This window comes from Phyllostomus hastatus, unplaced genomic scaffold (genome assembly GCF_019186645.2).
Source record: "Phyllostomus hastatus isolate PE091 unplaced genomic scaffold, TTU_PhHast_1.1 phas_contig_254, whole genome shotgun sequence".
NCBI lineage: Eukaryota > Metazoa > Chordata > Mammalia > Chiroptera > Phyllostomidae > Phyllostomus > Phyllostomus hastatus.
Window position 1 is genome coordinate 5,606,804 of NW_025333810.1, and position 7,184 is coordinate 5,613,987.

The following is a 7,184-nucleotide window of genomic DNA, read 5'->3' on the forward strand; positions in this document are numbered from 1 at the left end:
ATGTTTGGAGAGAAGCTATAAGCTGCTCCTGCAGCAGAACTGCAGTGAGGGGTCTGCACCTTGAGTGGGGCTGAGCCGGTCACGGAGCCCAGAGGAGAATTCTGTTTACCCTTCAGTCAGCAAATCAATAACCTTCCTAAAACAGCATGCTGTTATTTACCAGGTTGCTCTGCGTTAAACCAAGCGCTCCTCATCCCTGGTGTTGGATTAGAGGGGCCACCCACAAGGCAGAGGGATCCACACACATCCCCCCTCGGACCCTCCTGCCTCTCCCACGCTCTGACCAGAGCTGCGCGCTTCAGTGCCATAGCTCTTAACTGTCCACCTGGGGTTGTATCCTCATGTCCAGCAGGTTTGATATCTGAAACAGCATCCCAAACAACCCGTGTTTTTACTGACCTCAATTATTAGGACTGGGGACACCCATCACCAAGGAAGGATGGCTATGTAACTGAGATCCCATTCCCTAGGCTGGATGAACAGGATTTGTGCAAGTCCCTAGAGTTCTCGTGGTATTAAAGTCCTACATCTTGCTGTACAACCTGCTCTAGCTAGTGTTTTCTTCAGGCAGATGGTGCTGATGTATGTTGCTTGCAAAAAACATGGAGGGAAAAACTAGCTTTTATTAAAAGCATCAATGGTTGCTCCTTCAATTAAAAGCTGAATCTGAATGAGTGGTTTTTCAAACTCTTCAAACCTGAAGCAGACAAACAGACTGGCTCACCTAGACCAAACCCTTGTGATTACTGCTGAGTAAGGCCAGTGGTGCTGCTTCCAAAGGCATCAATGAAACTGGCACCAAGCCCGAAGCTGGGAGACCCAGGCCCTCACTCCTGCGAGGACTGTCGCTGGTTTGCAAACTGGAACAAACCATATCACTGCCTGGACTGGTTTCCTCACCTGCAAAAGGAGGTTTGACTAAATAATTGCCCAGGGTTAAACTTTTTCCTTTTTTTTCTCTCACTCTCCCTCACTCTTCCCCCTCCCCCCTTTTTTCCCTTTACTTCAGTCACTTCTCCCTAAAATCATCCTAATCTCCTCCAGGGGAATTTCTTCTTTTTAATGTGTGTGGTCCTGATGGAAACATAATTCCACAGGCCCTCCTACTGCAGAAGCCAAACACTCCAGTCCATGTTGTTCTTTATTAATTGAATGGAGTCTTTCTGCCAAGACTGAGTCTAAAAGGATAGAAGGAACAGCCAGAGGGCATTCCTTCTAGGGGAATGTTGCCGTAACTCCTGCTTCCCCGCCCTTCAGAGCACCTTCTGTCTCTTCCCATCCTCAAGCCTCCTGCTCTCGGAGCCCCCTCTCTCGTGGACCTCAGAGCCCCCTGCTAGCCTCGCAGCTGTTTTCCTTCTGCCTGACCGCCCTGAGGTCCAGCTCTGTTGCCGGCAGTCAAGGATCCTGACTGACACGGTGATCGCTCGGGGAAGGCCCTTCTGCCTCTGAGGTCCAGTGATCTCCTGGTGTTCTCAGAGTCATTTAGGAATCCCTGAACACCAGGACTACTCAGGGTGAGTTCTATTCCTTTGCTTTGTACAGTGTTGCTGTGAAAACTGAGCAAAAAGAAAAACTCCCTGAAGGTTCAGTCATCTAGTGTGCTACTGGTTACCCAAACTCAGCCTTTTAATATTTCTCAGCTCTGGACCTAGGTACTTCAAAATTATAAATGTTTCTTTTGCGGTCTCCCTGTGGTAACAATGGCACCATAGGGTAGTTAAATGGTAAGGTCAATGGACTAGAACACTGTGAGAAGCTAATTGATCTATCACAGTAATATAAATGCCAAGAATTAATAGAAAAATAAATGTCATAGAAAGCGGGGGTAGTGACCTTAGAAGCTGTTCTCTTTCGGCTTCCCACTCCCACTGTTCTGGAGGGCTTGATCTTATCCCAAGTTAGGGAGAGTCTCCCTTTTCTGCACACACACACACACACACACACACACACACACTCCAAATGTTTCCTTTTATACCTGGATAAAAGATAATTAAACTTGTTGGGTTTTCATCTCAAGCTAATGTTCAAGCAGCCCCTGGAAGCCTTCACGCAGCCTGCAGTCTTCCCCTCGTCCCCTTGCCAAATGTCAAGATGTAACCCTGATGCGGCAGTGCACCACCGAGGGACTGGAAGGAGCGCACCCGGGATGCACGTGCCTTTTCAAGTGCCACGAGTGCGCAAATGGGAGGATTTGCTCCCTGGGGTCCCTGCAGGCTCACAGTCTTGAGGACTTAGCACAGTGCAGCCCTGTCAAAGCCAGGCAGAAACCCAGACACCGGGCCTTGTCCCTTCGAGAACTGCACCCTTTCGCAGCTTCCCAGGGAATATCAAATCAGAGAAGGGAACATCTTACCTGCCATGGTTGACTGTTACATTTAATCTCAGTCAAGTAAGGGGACAGGCAGCCATCTGCCCCGGCCAGGTTAATACATAAATATCATCTTGTGTCAAGCTAAATCCAACCTCTCCCCATGTAGGTCTGATGAATATATAAACTTAGAAGAAACCAGCAGATTTGCCACCCCTCTCTTCTGCACGTCATCTCTCTCTCCCATTCTTCCTCCTCCCTCCCTCCTATAAACCCTTTCTCATGGTTTGAAATGAGTCCTACGTCAGTATCCCCAACAGTGTTTTACCCCAAAACAGATGTTCCACAAATATAATCATTGGTGTATTTTAAATGTATGTTCATCAAATGTTATTTTAGGAAGACCAGAAGTCATCTAAAAGATTAAACATATGGTAAAAAAGAAAAATTATAAATAAAATACAACACAATTATAAAGAAAAGGGAAGGAAAAATATCTGAAATTTGTTAAGTATAGCAATTAAGCAATAAATTTCACTGAATTCGCTGACAACCAAAAAAGAAAAAATATATATAATACTCAAATATAACATTGAAAAAGGTTGAAAATTAATGAGCTAGGCAAGCAACTTAAAAGGTGGGAAAATAAATGATTCTAAAACTTTATGTTTTCAAAGATTAAACATAGAAGTCATGGCCCAGTGGCCCTCAACTGGGAGGAATTTTGTCCCCCAGAGGACATTTGACAATGTTTGCAGACATTGTTGGTTGTCATAACTAACAAGTATTACTGGCATCTAATAGTAGATGCCAGCGCACTGCTAAACATCCCGCAGCACACAGACACACCTCCACATTAAAGAATTATCTGGCCCAGCCCTGGCTGTTTTAGCTCAGTGGATTGAGAGCTGGCCTGCAAACCAAAGGGTCATTGGTTCAATTCCCAGTCAGGGCACACACCTGGATTGTGGGCCAGGTCCCCACACCCCTGCTAGGGGGTGCACAAGAGGCAACCACACAATGTTTCTGTCTCTCTCTTTCTTCCTCCTTTCCCTTCTCTCTAAAAATAAATAAACAACATATTTAAAAAATAAAGATAATTATCTGGCCCAAAATGTCCATAATGCCACAGCTGAGAAACCCTGAGTTATGTGGCTTGCCTGAATTTCCATCCAGGAAAAGTAGAAGGCTTTCTTCAACTACACAAACTTTAAAGGGACAATGAAAGACAAAAAAAAAGTTTTTCAGTATCCCTGAGTCAACATATTTGATATACTGCTTACACAGAAAAATAATCTAGAAGATCAGCAAAGCCAAGAGCTTTTTTTTTAAACCATCCTCTGATGAGATTTCCAAAACAAAAAAAAGTTGTAGTAATAAAGACTGTAGGTATCAACAACTACAGAAACATCAGGGATTGAAAAAGTAATAAGTAAATATTATGAAATTTATGGTAATAAGTTTGGAAACAAACAAAACTGACAAACTCCTAGAGAAAATGTAAGTTACCTAAGCTGAGAAGAACTAGAGACTCAGATCAAGATGGCAGAGTAGGTGAATGCTGTGCTCGCCTCCTCCCACAACCCCATCAAAACAACTACAACAAAATTATAGAACCACCACTCTGGAGAGCCACAGGATGGCTATCTGAACAGATCTATAACTAAGCAAATAAAGAAGCCATGTTGAGACTATTAGCAAAGGCAGAGAAGCAAAACAGGCTGACCCAACGCCTATATGCGGCAGTTAAGAGTAAGCAGGGATATCCAGGCTGCAGGGCCCACTGAGGAAAAAGGGATCCCAGCCCCTCACCAGGGTCCTCAGCCCAGGGCACACCAGGGCGGAGGAGTCCTCACAGCATCTGGCTGTGAAAACGTGGGTTCCATCTGGATGAGACAGAGACCAGCTACAGATCCAGGTATCCACTTAAATGGCCTGCACACAGAGCCACTCACTCACAAACACTTGCCTTAAGCTACAGTGAAGGGACAATCGCTTAAAAAGTGCCAGAAAAATATGGGAAGGAACTGAACTGTCTGTCTCCAGGGTGAGGGCTGAAGAAGCAGGTCTCATCAGGACAGAAGTGATGGCAGACTATTGTTCTTTGTTAAGCTCTCCTTGCACATAGCTCACAGGCTCAGGTGAGTGCTAAATCTGAGTCTCCATTAACCTGGCCAATACCCCTCACCCCACCCTGGTGATTCCCTGAGAACCACCGAACCCAACTCAGCTCAGCTCAGTTCTCACAAGCAACAGTGCTTGGCCCATGCCATGGAATTTCCTAAAATCTCCCAAGCTTCACAAACCCCAAACAGGTAAGTGCCCTATACTTTTAGTTAAGTGGCCCCAAGCCTAGCACTTAACAGTTGGCAACACAGCCTCTCCCAGGCACCTCAAAGCCCAGCCTAGGTAATTACCAACTGCTGATCATGTTATAGCTCCTACCAGATGGTCTGGGGCAGAGCACAGGCAACTGCTGACCTGGGCCTACACTGGAGCCCCTCCCAAGAGACCCTAGAACCTACAAACCTGGTGGTCAGCTTGAGACTACACCAGAGCACCACCCAATTAGCTCCACAAACAACACACCCAAAAGGTGGACTTGGCAAGCACCAGAACCTTGCTCCATGGGGTCTGCCCCTACACAACAGCTTGTGTGATGTAGTCACAGTCTTCATAGATAGTCATCCTGAGGGTCAATCTACTCATTGACCAGCCCACAGCAACAATGGCTCAACGACAACAGGAGGGCACACCCAGTGCACACGGGACACCCCTAAGGCACCTAGCTCAGGTGCCAGCGAGACTGTGCCAAAGGGCCCCACAGGGCACCCACTACATAAGGAAGCCCACCTTGCCAAGCCTGGCAGATGTAGCAGATCTATATAACAACAACAAAAAGCCTCAGGGAGGCAGTCAAAATGAGGAGGCAAAGAAACACGGCCCAAATGAAAGAACAGGACAAAACTCCAGAGAAAGAACTAAACAAAATGGAAGCAAGCAATCTACCAGATACAGAGTTCAAAACACTAGTTATAGGAATTCTCAGTAAAGTTGGAAGAAAACAGATGAAATCAGTGAAAACTTAGAAGCCATAAATAAAAGAACTGATCATAAATGAAGACTACAATAACTGGAATGAGGAATATATAAGATAGAATCAACAGCAGGTGCAATAAAGCAGGTAATTAAATCAGCAATCTTGCAGACAAGGCAGCAAAACCCACCCAATTAGAGCAGCAAAAAGAAAAAAGGGCTGTTTTTTTTTTAATGAGCATACTTTAAGGAATCTCTAGGACAACACGGAGGGTACACGCATTTACATCATAGGAGTACCAGGAAAAGAGAGAGAACAAGGAACTGAAAACCTGTTTGAAGAAATAATGACTGAAATTTCCTTTACCTGGTGAAGGAAACTGATATATGCAAGTTTAGGAAGGGCAGAGAGTGCCAAACAAGATGAATCAAAAAAGGTCTGACACCAACTTAAATGCCAAAAGTTAAAGACATCGAGAGAATCTTAAAAGCAACGTAAGAAAAGCAGTTTGCTATGTATAAGGTATCTCCCATAAGACTCGCAGCTGATTTCTCAATGGAAACTTTTCAGGCCAGGAGGGATTAGCACCTAATATTCAAGCTGCTGAGAAGCAAGGATCCACGACCAAGATCACTCTACCCAGCAAGGCTGTCACTTACAATGAAATGAGAAAAAAAGAGCTTCCCAGACAAAAAACAAAAAGAGCTAAAGTAGTTTACCATCTCCAAACTGATACAAGAAATGTTCAAGGAACTTCCTTAAGAAAAAAAGTAGATGGATAAAATATTGCAAAGAAAAAAATTGTCCCTAACAAAGGCAAACACATAATAAAAGGAATGGATCAACCAACTAAAGCTAATACAAATGTTAAAAGGCAAAAGTAAGAAAATCATCTGTAATTACAACAGTAAATTAAAAGATTTTTCATTTTCACCAAGAACTTTATAGACTTGGATATTTTGATTATGTTGGTTATCTCCCCCATTGTATAATACTGATTGTTCTCAATTAATGTCTCGATTTGATTGCCATCAACTTTTACTCGACCGTGGAGCGTTGTCCAGCAAGAAATCCCCAACATGAAACTTCGCAAACCACTTTTGACCCATTCATCAGTCCCAGCCCCTTCTCCACAGGCTGCACAAATCTGTTTTTGCATTTCAATTGTGTTTTTACCTTTCTTGAAATAATTAAAGCATAATATGCCAAAAATGTGAATTTTCTTCCATCTTTAATATTAAAATGGCTACACAAAAATTCACTAATTTTGCTAATTCTTTTAAATGTATGTTGATAAGACAGCTGTCACAAAACAATCTAACAAAATTGTTTCTAATGAAGTTAAAGATAAATAAGCACTACTAGAGTCATCTTATGGAAAAAAAATGAATTTTTGGCCAACCCAATAAAAATCTACAGTTATCATATTTAATAATTTTTAAAAATAAATGTTTTCACCCTGAAAGTTGGCAGCCAGGCAAGAATATCCACTCTCACCATATTTTTTAATCCTTACCCAAGGATATGCTTACTGATTTTTTTTAGAGAGAGAGAGGAAAAGAAATATTGATGTGAGAGAGAAACACCAGTTGCCTCTTGTACATGCCCTGACCAGGAACCTAACCCACAACCCAGGAATGTGCCCTGAGCAGGAACTAAGCCTACAATCTTTTCAGTTTACAAGATGATACTCCAACCAGCTGAGCTACACTCTCACCTTTTTTATTCGTCATTGCACTGGAGGTCACAGCCAGAGAATAATGTAAGAAAAGAAAAAGTAATAAAATCTGAGAAGAATAATATAAAAACATCTTTAGTTGCAGCAATGTGACCTTCCAT